Below are 15,444 nucleotides of genomic sequence, written 5' to 3' on the forward strand. Positions count from 1 at the left end.
TATAGAGAAATGCTTGTGATCTGAATTCCTCATTCATTATTTCATATAATTTATTCAAACTATCAGCAATGATCAATATTGATACTGAGTTGTGCATAAGAGATTTTTAAATGCTCTTTAATTTCCTGGATTATGGTTCTGTGTTTTCTTGCCTACCTAGCGGGGAAAGAATACATTTATCCGAGCACGCGCCGGGGATAGATATTCCTGTCTTTCCCTAGGGAAAAACCTTGTCTAAAATAGCGTGCACTAAGGTGACGTCACATAGTACTGATACCATTGTGACGTCATAAACTTTATAAATAATGTCAGGAAATACCCACATCTATTTGTCTCCACGATCTATTTTGAACATGATAGGCAAGAAAAATGATCTAACATGTCTGCCTGTGTAAGACAGCTGTTTTCCTACGATTCCTATGATTTTGTTTTCCTACCCCGTCTTACACAGGCAGGCATGTAAGAGCCTTATATTCTTGCCTACCTAGCGGGGAAAGTATACATTTATCCGAGCACGCGCCGGGGATAGATATTCCTGTCTTTCCCTAGGGAAAAACCTTGTCTAAAATAGCGTGCACTAAGGTGACGTCACATAGTACCATTGTGGCGTCATAAACTTTATAAATAATGTCAGGAAATACCCAAACCTATTTGTCTCCACGATCTATTTTGAACATGATAGGCAAGAAAAATGATCTAACATGTCTGTCTGTGTAAGACAGCTGTTTTCCCTACCCTCGGGACAGCATGGATAAAAAACCTCGCTAACGCTCGGTTTTCCATTCCACACTGTCCCTCGGGTAGGGAAACCCCCGTCTTACACAGGCAGGCATGTAAGATCCTTATAGTTTTACTCTATATGTCAACGACGTCCAGATCACATTTGTGACAGCTCTAGTAAAGTGTTTCAATAGTCAAGGAATGTGACCAGTTGAGATAAAAGCTATGTTACAGCCTACGTAAAAGGGAAATATAGTTATTTTGCTCAAAACAATGACTTTCAGAAGAGCTATTAAAATAAATTTAGATTAGATTAAAAATAGATTATCTCCTGTTGCGATTCTTTGTATTTCAGACTTATTTGGAAATGTATATTTCATAGATCTTCTTGTAAAACACGTAGAATGGAGTAATATTTCTTACATTAAAGCGTAATGGTACGATAAAAAAAAAAACAAGCTCGATTTTCACCCATAAATTACTTTTTAGACTGTATTCACACAAACATCAATAACAATTTCTGCTCTGTTTAACTTCTGGCCGCAGGAAATCTTTCGACTTGTTTCTCTTTTTACACCTGCAGTTTTGTATCTATACACACAACAGGGTTACCATGGAAACGTACATCTACATAGAAGCAATGAAGCTGCAGTAGTGTAATAGTCAACCTGTACGAAGTTATATAGCAGATTTCAGACAGTAGGGTGTGTTTGTTTACTTTTTCATTTCTTGTGGCAACACTTTGATTTATTTATTTCTCGTTTTACACATGCCTTTCTGTATCTATATACACAACAGGGTTACCATGGAAACTTGTATCTACATCCCCGCAATGGTATAATGGATGACGGACGTTCAGATGTAAAAAGTTATACAGCAAATTTTGGAGCATATAGGTTGTGTATGTTTACTTTTCATTTCTTGTAGCGACACTTTGATATATTTGTTTCTGTTTTTACACATGCATTTCTGTATCTATATACTCAACAGGGTTACCATGGAAACTTAATTTACATCTAACCATTGATATAAATGGATGACCGACGTCGACGTCTACAATCAGCAGTGAGAGAAATTCTGCAAACGATCACGTGACATACGCTTAGCTCCAAGACCTGTAAATGAATTCAGGTAAGAATTGAATTTAAACAGGAATATGGGTATAAATATGTGCCTCTATCTTGTATGTTTTCATTTCGTAATGATTTGTGTTCGGTGTTTGCTGTATTGTCAGAAATTCGTTTTCAGTGACCACTTGCCGGCTCAAGGTCAAGGTCACAACTCAAGGTCAAAGGTTTGAGCCTTCCATTTTGTGTCCGCTCTATATCTCCTAAACCCCTTGAAGGAATTTTATAAAACTTGGGTCAAATGAGCACCTCATCAAGACGATGTGCAGAACCCATTAGTCAGCCATGTCGGCTCAAGGTCAAGGTCACAACTTCGGGTGAACGGTTTGAGCCTTCCATTTTGTGTCCGCTCTTTATCTCCTACACCCCTTGAAGGATTTTCATCAAACTTGGGTCAAATGATCACCTCATCAAGGCGATGTGCAGAACTTATGAGTCAGCCATTCGTATTCAAGGTCAAGGTCACAACTGAGGGTCAAAGGTTTGAGCCTTCCATTTTGTGTCTGCTCTGTATGTCCTAATTCCCTTTAAGGATTTTCATCAAACTTGGCTCAAATGATCCCCTCATCAAGAACTCATGAGTCAGCTGTGTCAACTCAAGGTCAAGGTCACAACTCAAGGTCAAAGGTTTGAGCTCTGTATCTCCTAAACCCCTTGAAGGATTTTCATGAAACTTGGGTCAAGTGATCAACCCACCAAGTTATTGTGCAAAATTCATGAGTCAGCCATGTCAGTTCAAGGTCAAGGTCACAGCTTAAGGTCAAAGGTTTATCCTTTCACTATCCATAGCAGTGGAGGGGGATTTAGCTGTCTTTCAGACTGCCTTGTATTCTTTTAGTTTTGTATAGCTATTTTTTACACTAGAATGATGGAGTACTTGGGAAAAAATGTCGCAGCAGGGTATACAGATGCATCGCACTGCTCTTTATCATGAACAGGTGTGTGCATTGCTACTTCTGTTACCATTTTTGCATGTTTTTCTCTGCAGATTTTTCCAAATTGGTGGCGGATGTTTTATACAAGCACATGTGAAGATATAATGTTGTAGATGTTGCAACTATGATGCTTGATATTGACAACCACGTGCACGGATGTCATGTTGTAGATTTCACAGTGGTTAAGTGGATGGTGCAGCTTGGTCCTTTTTCTAAGGCACAACGGGGTATGTACTTTTTCTGTACAATTAGTTCATTTCTTTGGTTAGTTTTATATCAAAGTGCAGTTTTCAAGCACGTTATGCACATTCATTTTATAACTTTTCTACAAATTTATGTTCAAGCCCGCATTATTTAAATTCTTTTTTTTTTATTGTAAACCTATCAAATGTTAAATAACGACTAGCAGTATTCAGTTAACAGCGCATGATTTTGAACCTTTAGAAAGCTAAGGTCGACTTTTCTTCCAGCCAGAGTGACTGAAGAGTTTCGGGCATGCGCATACAGTTTCTGGCTTTGGTGATTGTAAAGCTCGAAGCGTTTAATGAGAAACTCAAACTTTCCGGCGAGCAGCAGTTTCCTGTATCATGCAAGTAAGGACGTTTAATCTTGTAAACAGTGTCTTTTCATTTTCAAAGAGGGTTGAAAAACCCAGCTTTCCAAGTATTGGTGAGAAACCCAGGAAAAACGCAATGCGGCTATTTATTTTATTGTATTAACAGGAAGAAACTTTTAATTGATGGAACTATATAACTGCCGAAGGACAGCCTTGCTGGTACCATAAAGCTGCTGATAACCAGAGGTGCACTAGTACCAGTCGATACCGGTCACCAGAGATGCACTGGTACCCTATCGATGCCTATCATCAGAGGGGTGCTGGGTCCCTTATGACAACATATTAATCAACTGTTTTCAGCCAGGTAGGCAGCTTGCTTGCTTAAGAATTGCCATTTACGCGGTACGAGTTCGAGCGAGAATTTGCATTACACTTTTGGTTTCTGACTTTAGCCTTGTGCTTGATGGAGAGCTAAATTCTGCTGGTAAAGTAATTTAATTCGGTTATCTTGAGCTTATTGACATATCTGAAACAATGTAAAATATGATAGGCACACCGGAAGCTGCTGTTGATATAGGCTAATATCTGGTTCTGTCACATAACTTTCCTTATGTTTCCTGAACATGTTGAGAGATTTGACTGGTAGTTATTAAATTTTACAAAATAATTATTTCAGTAACTGAACCTAACCCATATCATTCTGTTATGCTGGACACGATTGATTCTGCTTTTCGACCAGTGTACATATGTGCAGTCTGACCAAGATCTGTATTGTTCGCCATTCAGTCAGTATCTTTTTGGTAAGCACCCCCCTATTAACAGTCAATGGTACTGTCCAAATTGAAAGATGGACAAGTTCATTATAGAAATTTAGCAGGGTAAGGGTTAAGAATAATATCCACATGGTATAAGAGGATTTCTAACAAGACAAATAGTTTTCAATTAGGCCTATATCTAGCAGACGACACCAGTTGACACCAGTGGCGGAAGTACGTCTGAATCTGGAGTTACCTTCAAGTATAAAACTTTGATAAAGTAGAATTGAATTTAATTGTCGTCATCACGAACAGTGATACTGCTTTGTATAACATACAAATCTCAAAAACGATGCCATATCAGCCCTAAACTGAAGAGTGTGCTCTGTCTTAGAGAGTGTATCACTTAGCAACTCATAGATCAATTGCTTCATCAGATTATATGACTAAAATAATTTAGTGTCATATGCTGTCTTTTTTATGGTGCAATAGAAATTTATAAATGTAAGACATGTAGGTAATAAGATTTATTTAGAAAAATATGCACGAGTTCTGCAGCGGAAATATTATGCAATATTCTTCCGCTAGAGAACGAGTGCATATTTCCCCGATACAGATCTAATAATTTTTTATCACATACGCATCTACAACTAAATTATGAAATATCAAAATATTTCAGTTCTGTTATAACTTGGAATTTATAACTGATTATGTAATAAATAAATTTTCAGCACTGTTTGATGGTCTCAATGGAATTCAAGGCTTGATTGACATGTTGTCTGTATTTGGCCTGTCGTGCTCATGTTAGAGAGCTCTTCCACACCTCTTGCACAAAACGAAAATCCTTGATGGCTGGACAGACGAAGACTTCAGTTGGGTAAAGTGCAATGAGACGCACCATGTGAAAACCAACACAGTGGCTTTGCGGCCAGCATGGATCCAGACCAGCCTGCGCATCTGCGCAGTCTGGCCAGGATCCATTTAAAACCTACTGCAATTAGAGAAACCGTTAGCGTTCAGCATGTATCCTGACCAGATTGCGCGGAGGCGCAGGCTTGTCTGGATACATTCTGGTCGCAAAAACACTATGTTGGCTTTCTCATGATGCGGCTCAAATATTACTTCACAACGTTTGTTTGTTATTTAAATTGCTTTCTATGCAGAGGTTAAAATAAAATTCCATAAACACGGTAGAATTATTGCGATCAACAAATGTATTATATGAATAATATTGCCGTATAAATTCCTGACACAATGTGCTCACATAGACTGGCAATTGTGGTTAAATAATATAGAACCTGAAAAGCTGAAATTTATTGTGCCAGAAGATGCAAGTACGCATAAACATGACACAAAAAACCATTTCTTACTAAATTATAGGTAAACATGTAATAAACAGGTAAATACATGGGAGAGCGGGCTATTATCACCTTGTCAGGGCCATTATCACTCAAAGGCACCGCTCTCCCATTTATCAACCTATACTTAATGCGTGCAAAAAAAAGTTATTGAAATCAGATCTATTTTCATATTTTTGCAAGCTGGTTTCTGACCAGTACCCGCACCTCACCAGATACCGCGGCGATTAAAGTCCTCTCTCATCGGGGTTCGAATTAGCGACTCCAGATAAGGAGTCGAATAATCTGCCATTTGTATAAGAGTCTATTTACTGTATAAAATCAGATACCTGGATAGTTGTACTTTCTTGCTTATTGCATAATTTAGGGATAAAAATATGATATTTAACGAAGAATACACGATGTTACGCTCAAGATGATAAATTCTAACACGATCCGCCGCAACTGCTATATAAACATATAGCGAAATCGCCTATAAATGAATCTATGATAAAATATGGTTGGCTGTTACATTTCACCCCCTATGATTGTAACATAAGAGATTCTACTTCAGTTCCGTTACATACGAATTATTTCAGGGCCAAACGGTTGAAAACAGCATTTCAAAAACATAAATATAATAAAAAGTCATACTGACTTATGTGTAGGTCCGTAAAACACGTTCTTATCTCTATTATTTCTTAAAAAAAACGGAAATATTCGCTGTTTTACCTCCACGAAACGCCATGACGTCATTTCTGCTTTCGGACGTTAATTTCCCGCGCTAACGCCAGGGCCATTATCGACAATGGCCCCGGGGCTTATTATGATAATGTGATAATGCATGACGCAATGCGATAATGGGAGAATTTTCATCACAAATTTGTTACTATTTATAGGTACTCATGTAATAAAGGTGAATTATGACACGACGTAAATTGTTAGATATATTTCAAGCTCACGGTGTCAAAGGCTCATGAGTCATCTGTCTGTCCGTCTGTCACATTTCTTTTGTACTCGGCTGCTGTTACAGTTTATTTCTCACTTATCGGACAGAAAAATCTCTATTGTTAGAAATGCTGGAAAATCTTATCTCACATGGGTTATCCCACACTCCTGTGACGGACTACTTCATGCACTGAATATACATATTATTTGTGTAAAATAATTAAAAATCAGGTACCTTTATCTTTTCTCTCCGTTCCTTATAGTGCATTTCTCGATTCAAAATTCGTTACTTTATGATAAGAACGTACCGTTACGCTACAAACGATAAAACTAAAGCGGAACTTTGTTATTGTGCGTCACTGAAATGTCATGACGTCACTTCTGCTTACGGACGTCAATTTCCCGCGTTTTAAATAGTTCCATATTTTCATGCTTGCTTTTATTGATTCTGTTGTGGTAAGTGAGAAATAGAATCCATCATCGGTGTTCGGTGAAGATCGGAAATCCCAACCCTCGGGCGCACCGCTGAAGTCTTAAACTCGGCACAGCCTCGTTTAAGACTTGAGCGGTGCGCCCGAGGGTTGGGATTTTCTGATCTTAACCGAAGACCAATGACAGATTCTCTATATCTTATTGAAATGAAACTTGGTATACAACATTAACATTTAATTGACATGCGCATATTGTCCGGATTTTCATGCGATATTCTTTTTGAGTAATAGTCCTTTTCCGGACTTTGACACTTCGAAACGTTAAAACTATATCAGAACATTGCGTACACAGCTTCACATATAGTTTCCGCCAATTTCCAATGAAACAAAGTGGACCCACAGACCGGGGCCACAGTACTGTCAATGGTCTGGAGAACGATATTAAACAATATATATTATAGGCAAGAGAATTACTGTGAAAAGCCATGCCTGGCAATCGGCTGCCAATCATTAAGCTATACTTTGCATATTTTTATTGAATTTCACGGATTTCAATGGTTATTGTAGTACCAGGTGTATAATGTATCAATTATTTCAGGTTTAAAAAGGCAAGAAGATAGAGTTTTACGTTGCTGAAAGAAATAGAAAAGAAACGATTGCAGAAAAATATCACCATATCGTCCTGTGTTTGTTATTTGATGGCAGCACAATGCTTTCCAGGTAATACGTTTAAAAAGTCTGTTTAATACTGACCCTGTCTGTAAGCAATTTATGATTAATTTTTAGCTCGACTATTCATAGAATAGTAGAGCTATTGGACTCGCCCATGCGTCGGCGTCGGCGTCTGCGTCTGCGTCCGCGTCTGCGTCCGCGTCCCGATTTGGTTAAGTTTTTTGTATGTAAGCTGGTATCTCAGAAACCACTTGTGGGAATGGATTGAAACTTCACACACTTGTTCACTGTGATAAACTGACTTACATTGCACAGGTTCCATAACTCTATTTTGCGTTTTTACAAAATTATGCCCCTTTTTCGACTTAGAATTTTTTGATTAAGGTTTTGTATGTAAGTTGGTATCTCAGTTCTCACTAACTGGAATGGATTGAAACTTTACACACTTGTTCACTGTCATAATCTGACATGCACAAAGCAGATCCCATAACTTCATTTTGCTTTTGTACAAAATTATGCCCCTTTTTCAACATAGAAATTTTTGGTTAAGTTTTTGTATGCAAGCTTGTATCTCAGTAGACAAACGAAATTGAGATTGTAGCAGTTAAAACTTCATATTACACGAAATACAAAAAAATGCTGCGGTTCAACTAATTTGAATTTACCCTTGTACCAAGGTAACCTACCTCCTTAAAAAGATAACGACTTGAAATTAAAAACATTTCTTTATAATCATCTTCTGCATTTGTGGTTACAATCCCCCATAACTCTAATTGTATTTTTGACAGAATTATGCCCCTTTCATACTTGAAGTTTTTTGGTAATCTTCCCTTTCTAATAAAACTTGGTATACGTCTTCAAAATGGAGTACGCATGTGTGTTTATTGTCTGGATTTTAATGTTCGATTATCTTCTCTTTTTTTGAGTCAGGCTATTTTGTTTTAACTTACAGTATTACAACTACATTTGTAACTATGTATTCAACTCTTCCTACTTAATTAAATGCAGCTTGATTTATATCGTCAGCCTGTAGCGTGCCTGCGCATAATTTATAGTTTGGTTATTTTGACTGAAAAGTAGAAATAACTACATACCAATATTGCAGCCCCAGGAAACGAAAGCTTTCGGCAGCGTTTGTTATATACAATGTTTTGTAGTTTTAGAACATGGACAGGTTTGGGTATGAGTGAAGTTTGGTGCAAACCAGTACACGGTCTGAACTCCTTTGTACTGTGTTCGACACTGGCAGTAAGTAGTTTTTTTTATTTCTTTGTATTAAAGGTTTTTGACTGGGCGGATGAAAAGATGGATAGACGAATAGACGGAATAAAGTACAACTGCGATCACTAATTAATATACCCCGTTATATATATCAATGTGCATTGCAAACCACCAGTTTCAAAGATTTATAACTCATAAGTCTAAAAAGTAAATGTTTCAAATGTTATGACCCTACAGTTTTGAGCCACACGCATTCAACTTTGACTTCGGTTGAACATTCATCGATAGTAATTCCTTAAAGCCCACTGGACCTGTACTGCTGTACTATTATTCTTCTGGCCTTTACCAGTGCTCTAAGTGGTGTTTTTGCATACTTTTCGTCTTGTGGCTCTGTCTTCCGCAATTTTCTGACTGCATAAGGGAGTACATCGGTTCTAAGACAAAGGTGAATGTACCAAGTAAAAACAAAACAAAATTATGTGGGATAAGGCCGTGACTTTATTGTAAATTTTCAAATGAAAATTATGGCATATTGTAAATATATAGCATGGTATATATGAAAATGATGAGAAAATATGAAAGACAAAGCTCCAGCTAAAATGCCTGGAAGCAACATAGCAGCGCGAAGGTGCAGAAAACTATGAAAATAAGCGCAGAACATAGGATTGTAGGTTCTAGTACTTCGCACTAATGAAAAACGAGGCAAAGATGCTCTCAGAGATCTCTATATGACATGAGATGATATATCAACAAAAATATTCTTCCTAGATTAAGTAAATACGAAATGAAACATAACACCAAGATCAAAATAAAATCTGATTAAGTCAAGAAAGTCTTCAGCAAACAAACGCACAAAAATATTAAAATATTGAAAAATTTGTTTCATTGTAATATATGAACAAACGGACCGGTGCGAGGGATTGGTTATAGCAAACTATGCTACAATAATAATATAATCCATCCAAGCGATTGACTGAGCTAGCCGGCAGACTGGAAACGTAAGAAAACAGGGGGGATTTACATGTCTGTTTCAACATAACCCATGTGTTAGAGGTTTGTAGCAAAGTGATCCACAAATTATAATAATATGTACGGACCTACACGTACATATAATAAATGCAACTTTCGACTGATCACTAATAATCGTATGGCCGATAAGTTGAATAAGACACAGTCAATTCATGGACCTGGTGAATGGACGACCACATGGTCAAGGCCCCCTCTAACGGTTAAAGGGCGCCCGCCCAATAACACCAATAATAAGAGATGACCAACCGAGCGCGAGGTTGCATATACGAGAAGGTCAACCTAAACAAGTGAGCTTTTATTTTGATACTGCCGTAGGATACAAGAATAAAATATTTTGTGGATCACTAAATATTGCTCACAACACGGACAAAAATTAAAATGAAATTAGAATTGACTTGAGCCAAACATTTTAATAAAGAAGACTTTCTTTACTGTACCCCGAATAAAGATTACAATTTGTAAGCGCCATTTAAGTCACGACAATAAAATAATTCTAAATTGATGAAATCAGTTCAATGCAAGTAATGTATGGTAGCTAATAAAATCAAGTTTATATATGCATACACGCCTTATTTTCGGCCTCACTTCGTTCGTCCGAAAATAAATTATTTCTTTTCTTTACTATATAACTAATACCAAACAAACAACTTAAACTGGTTTCAAAGATGGTGGTTAACTACTCTTCATATAACAAATCAATATCCCAATAACACAATGCATCAATAGAACGCCTTCAAAATATACATAGACAGAAATACCATAATTCTTTCCAAATATGCATGTACTTAAACAATCAATATGCCGAAAGAAACATAAAATATACCGGACTATTTATGAACATATGCAGTAAGACAGAATACAGAATGGACAATTCATATGTAATATGACAATACTTGTCATGTTATCTTAATCTTTACGCATTATTATTATTATTATTATTTTTGTTTTAATTTCATCTAAAAACTACCCAGAAAGACAGGTTAATCGTATGCTGCGAGCCGGCTGCCCCAACCCTAACTCTCTATTTTTTATGATATTTTTATATAAGAGGGGGAGGTAGGGAGAATCCGAGGCTCTGACCAGCGAAAAGGCTCTCTCCACCCCCTGCTTTCCGAGTATTTACTATCATCAATATTTCTAGTAGATAAAATAAATGTGCCAAACAGAACAAAAACAACATAAAAAACTGGGTAATGTTCAAGAGCTGTCATCGAATTATAAATCGATGTACAAAACAATGTCCTACAAAAACATTTCAATTAGGTTTATTTTTTTACAGAATAAATGACATTAAGACCATCTCCTCATATTTCTGCAAATACTATGCCATAATTTGGCGAACCTGCATGCTATCGCTTTGTGTAGTAAACCCGCGCTAATTCATGATATCTTCGTGCTTAAGTTCAAACCAAATTTAACAAAAAACAAGAAACAAAGTACCAAAAAGAAAAAGATAGTAACATTCGGAATGTTTATAAATGAATACATGCAGTTTAAAATCAAGTCGGTTTCATTCAACCGTATTGTTCCATGATGATTAAATGTACCAACAGAAGCATACTAGCAAAATTGAGTTTATTCACACACACTGTAAAGAGTTTGTTCTCTAATATACCACAGTTTACAGAAGCGGCGTGACATGTTTGGTGCAGCAGTACATTTTGTGGCAGGGTTCAGCAGTATGATTCACGATTGTGACCCAGAAATAGATTAAACTTGACGGCTGAATATGTTAAAAAACAACAATGTTACTGTAATGGGAAGGGTGGGAGGGAATTTTTGTAAACGATCTGTCCTCTACGGATTTCCGATAAAGAATGTACTTGTCACTGCACTAAATTTGCCCATGACAATCCCGTGGGATTAAAACTTGTCAGACTAGTATTTGAACTAATACAACTATAAATACAAATACAGGTGCGGATTAGCAGTGAGGCGTTATGTTAGGCAAGACGATACCCACCAAAATTAAAACAATTTATTTCATAAGAGAACATAAATTTACTAAATTTATTGGTGGGTGCTAGGGTATTTATATATATATATACAGTCAAACCCGGCTGCAGAACCTCCCTTGGGGACTGAAAATGCTGGTATTTGTGAAAACATATATTTTTTCAAGACAGGTGACGTGTGACCATAGTAAGCAGGTTATATTTTTTGGAGGCTGTCTACAGTACGGGTCTGACTGCATAAGGGAGTTCATCAGTTCTAAGACAAAGGTGAATGTACCAAGTAATACAGCAAAAACAACACAAAATTATGTTGGATAAGGCCGTGACTTTATTGTAAATTTTTAAATGGAAATTATGGCATATTGTAAATATATAGCATGGTATATATGAAAATGATGAGAAAATATGAAAGACAAAGCTCCAGCTAAAATGCCTGGAAGCAACATAGCAGCGCGAAGGTACAGAAAACTATGAAAATAAGCGCAGAACATACCAGACCTAATAGGAAATTGTAGGTTCTAGTGCTTCGCACTAATGAGAAACGAGGCAAAGATGCTCTCACCGATCTCTATGATATAAGATGATAACTATAGATTTCAACGAATGTAATGCATTTTAGATTTTAATACTTATAAGATTTACAACATGCCATACCGAAATGTACAATACGTGTATTAAGGGCCACTCAACATTTTATGAAAATAAAATTCGTCAAAACGAAGTATGCAGTGAATACACGTTTACTCAATAGGTAAAGCAGCTCATTGACAAACAGTTAAAGTCTAGAGCTAGAAAATACCTTTTGTTATGTATATTAATTTTTAAGATGTATCAAAATCTATGAAACTCGCTGCATATTTTACATATTGTATATCTTTAAACGTTACAATGTCATTCAGGTACATATGTACATATTATCCAATAGTTCGATTACTATAAGCCAGGGTCATCATGAAACCTTTTGCTGAGTTTTCAGTCAAAATGTATTATCTATTTATTTTGAACGAACATCAGACGAACGGACGGACGGACGGATAGGAAACCAATAGCCTTAAGACTTTCAATTAGAAGAGTCTTACTGCCACTGACTTGTTACGTCATAAACAGAATATGATTGAACAGTTTCCTGTGACGTCTTCTTTGCATTTATATTATCGAAATTATTATTCATATCATTATTGTTATTATAATTATTATTAACATTATTCTCATAATTGATTCAATTCCGTTTTACACCTATTTTCGATGTTTCTTGATTATTTCGTTTTCCATATCAATGCATTTTTATAACTTATTCTTTTACATGCAGGCAGTTAAGTAATGCATGCAATGGACCTAGATAAATCGGATCTAATAAAATTAACCAGGTACAGCAGTTACCTTTCAACACAAGGTGCCCCAATAGCTGCCGATCCCAGCCATGCCAAGCCGCTCCTATAGCTAAACTGTTTAAAGTCATTAGGAGAATAGCCGGTTGACGGCATTAGTTTTCTGCAGCCCCTTATACCAGGGATTGACCGTGTTAATGCTCGTGTTACAGTTGCTGACGTAATGGATTATCCGCATCAAAGCGTACAGGCTAGAACTGCGTCTAAAATTAATGTATATGCATTGCATTAGCGTGTAACAAAATTGATAACCCAAATCCATATTTTAGTCATAAAAAATACATTTATAGCTGAATATTTTTCAAAATACAATAATCTGTATTAATTTATATAAGTCTTTGTATATGATAATATTTTGCAGAACGGAACCATGCAAAGTATTAGCAGATTCAGTTCGATTTACTTGGTTCATGGGAAATCACTCGTCGCACTCCCAAGTAGTGTGGCTTATTCCATTTAGCTCAGAATGTTTGTGTTTTTATTTCTATAGCACCGTTCTCCATACGTTTCGTTGTTTTGCTGGATTTTATTCTTATGTAAAATACTATCAGAAACAGTAACCAGACTTAAGTATGAAAAGCACATCTTACCTTACTTCGAACATGTCCGCATTATATTGTTTTACAGTTCTGAAAGAGCTTTGTAATTTCATTACAATGAATTAATAATATATCTATAAATCCGTGAATTATTTGATTTAAACATGACGCTTTCGTGCTTTAAGAAATATTTCATAAAATTGTGACAGTATGTTATTAAATTTCATAAGCATCACTTATCATTTACTGTTACACATTACAACAGTTGAGATCTAGGTTACACTGCTGATGTATAAAATGAAAATATGTCTTACATTTCTTTCGAAATCTAACAAACAGCAGCTAACCAATATGTTACATTATGAGAACATCCAATATACACGTATCTTTCTTGTCAGCTGTTAATGTTTCATGCCATGGTACGAACCCAACTGGAACGCTCTCTTGCTAGTATAATAGCTAATCAAGTTAATATAGCCAATTTCGTTCCTGGACACGTAAAACGCGTAAGCTTACATTACCTTATTACATACCAATTTTCCTATGTGCAGTCTCTACGAACACTTCAACCATCTGCATCGCCATTGCATAACTGAAATACTGTTGAAAACGGCATGGAACCAATTAATTGTATGTCGCTCCTTTCTCATCGGATCTGTTAAGCTGTAACTAGAATATGCAGCATGCTTTTTATCATTTGAAGCAAGATATTTAAAGTATAATTTTTAAAATTGGTAAGAAACGACCACATGTATATTTCTATTTGATTTAATGACATAATAGTTTGTAATTTATTTTTTTTTGAAATTATATTAGGCTACAAAGCAAAATTCTTTGATTCATCCCAACGATACTAAATCATGTTACAAAATATTTCCGCAACAATGTACGTTAGAAATGCGTAAACCTCAATACACCTCGGGTGAAACCAGTACTTGCATATTGTACATATGATTTAAGTCCATAAATAATAATGACCGAGAATAATTATTCAGGAACTAACGTACTGCATTTTTGCGCATGTACATGCAAACAAAAAACGCTCGACCACACCGATGTTTTACCCGTGAGTGTTTGTCAGCTCACTATGCCTGTTTATTTTATTCATTTTTTTTATAACTAAAATTCACTTCAGACTAATTCAGTCAGTGATTGAATAAAACCAAATAACCAATATCTTGCTGATTGTACGATAAACACGTGTCTACATTACTTTCCAGAGGACATATTCAAATGCCGTATAAACAGAAAGTTCATCAATCAAAATTATAAGCGCAGACATCTAAAGAAAATATATAATGTATACTCATCTGAATTGTGAATTCTCAAAACAGTAGCAGCAGTTTTCCGCTGTATTCTTCTGTAAATTTTTGTAAACGATCTGTCCTCTACGGATTTCCGATAAAGAATGTACTTGTCACTGCACTAAATTTGCCCATGAAAATCCCGTGGGATTAAAACTTGTCAGACTAGTATTTGAACTGATACAACTATAAATACAAATACAGGTGCGGAATAGCAGTGAGGCGTTATGTTAGGCAAGACGATACCTACCAAAATTAAAACAATTTATTTCATAAGAGAACATAAATTTACTTATTGTCCTTTGATTGTTTCGCAATTCATAAATTTGCACATAACAAAGTATTCACCGATATATCTTCATAAAATTCAACACATATATTAGATAGTGGTAAATGCAGAGTCGTACTGTCGCGCTTCCCCATCATACTGTCGCGCTTCACCATCGTAGTGTCGCGCTTCGCCATCGCACTGTCACGCTTCAACATCGTAGTGTCACCATCGTACTGTCGCGCTTCACCATCGAACT

The 15,444-nt window shown here is 36.2% G+C and overlaps 1 long non-coding RNA gene across 5 annotated transcripts in view; it reads left to right on the forward strand.

Moving 5' to 3' along the window:
* LOC123525164 (uncharacterized) overlaps positions 1-7,529 on the forward strand; it is a 37,502-nt gene extending 29,973 nt beyond the window's left edge. The window contains exons 5-8 of one of the 5 annotated variants that reach the window (XR_008370139.1): positions 1,327-1,424; positions 1,519-1,851; positions 2,836-3,009; positions 3,253-3,696. This is a non-coding gene — a long non-coding RNA (uncharacterized LOC123525164). Of the gene's footprint in view, positions 1-1,326; positions 1,852-2,835; positions 3,010-3,252; positions 3,697-4,824; positions 4,971-7,407 lie in introns of those variants that run through there. The other 4 variants (XR_008370140.1, XR_008370138.1, XR_008370136.1 and 1 more) reach the window with 4 other exon arrangements.
* The last annotated feature ends 7,915 nt before the right edge of the window (positions 7,530-15,444 follow it).

The sequence above is a fragment of the Mercenaria mercenaria genome, chromosome 3 (assembly GCF_021730395.1).
Source record: "Mercenaria mercenaria strain notata chromosome 3, MADL_Memer_1, whole genome shotgun sequence".
NCBI classification, from domain to species: domain Eukaryota; kingdom Metazoa; phylum Mollusca; class Bivalvia; order Venerida; family Veneridae; genus Mercenaria; species Mercenaria mercenaria.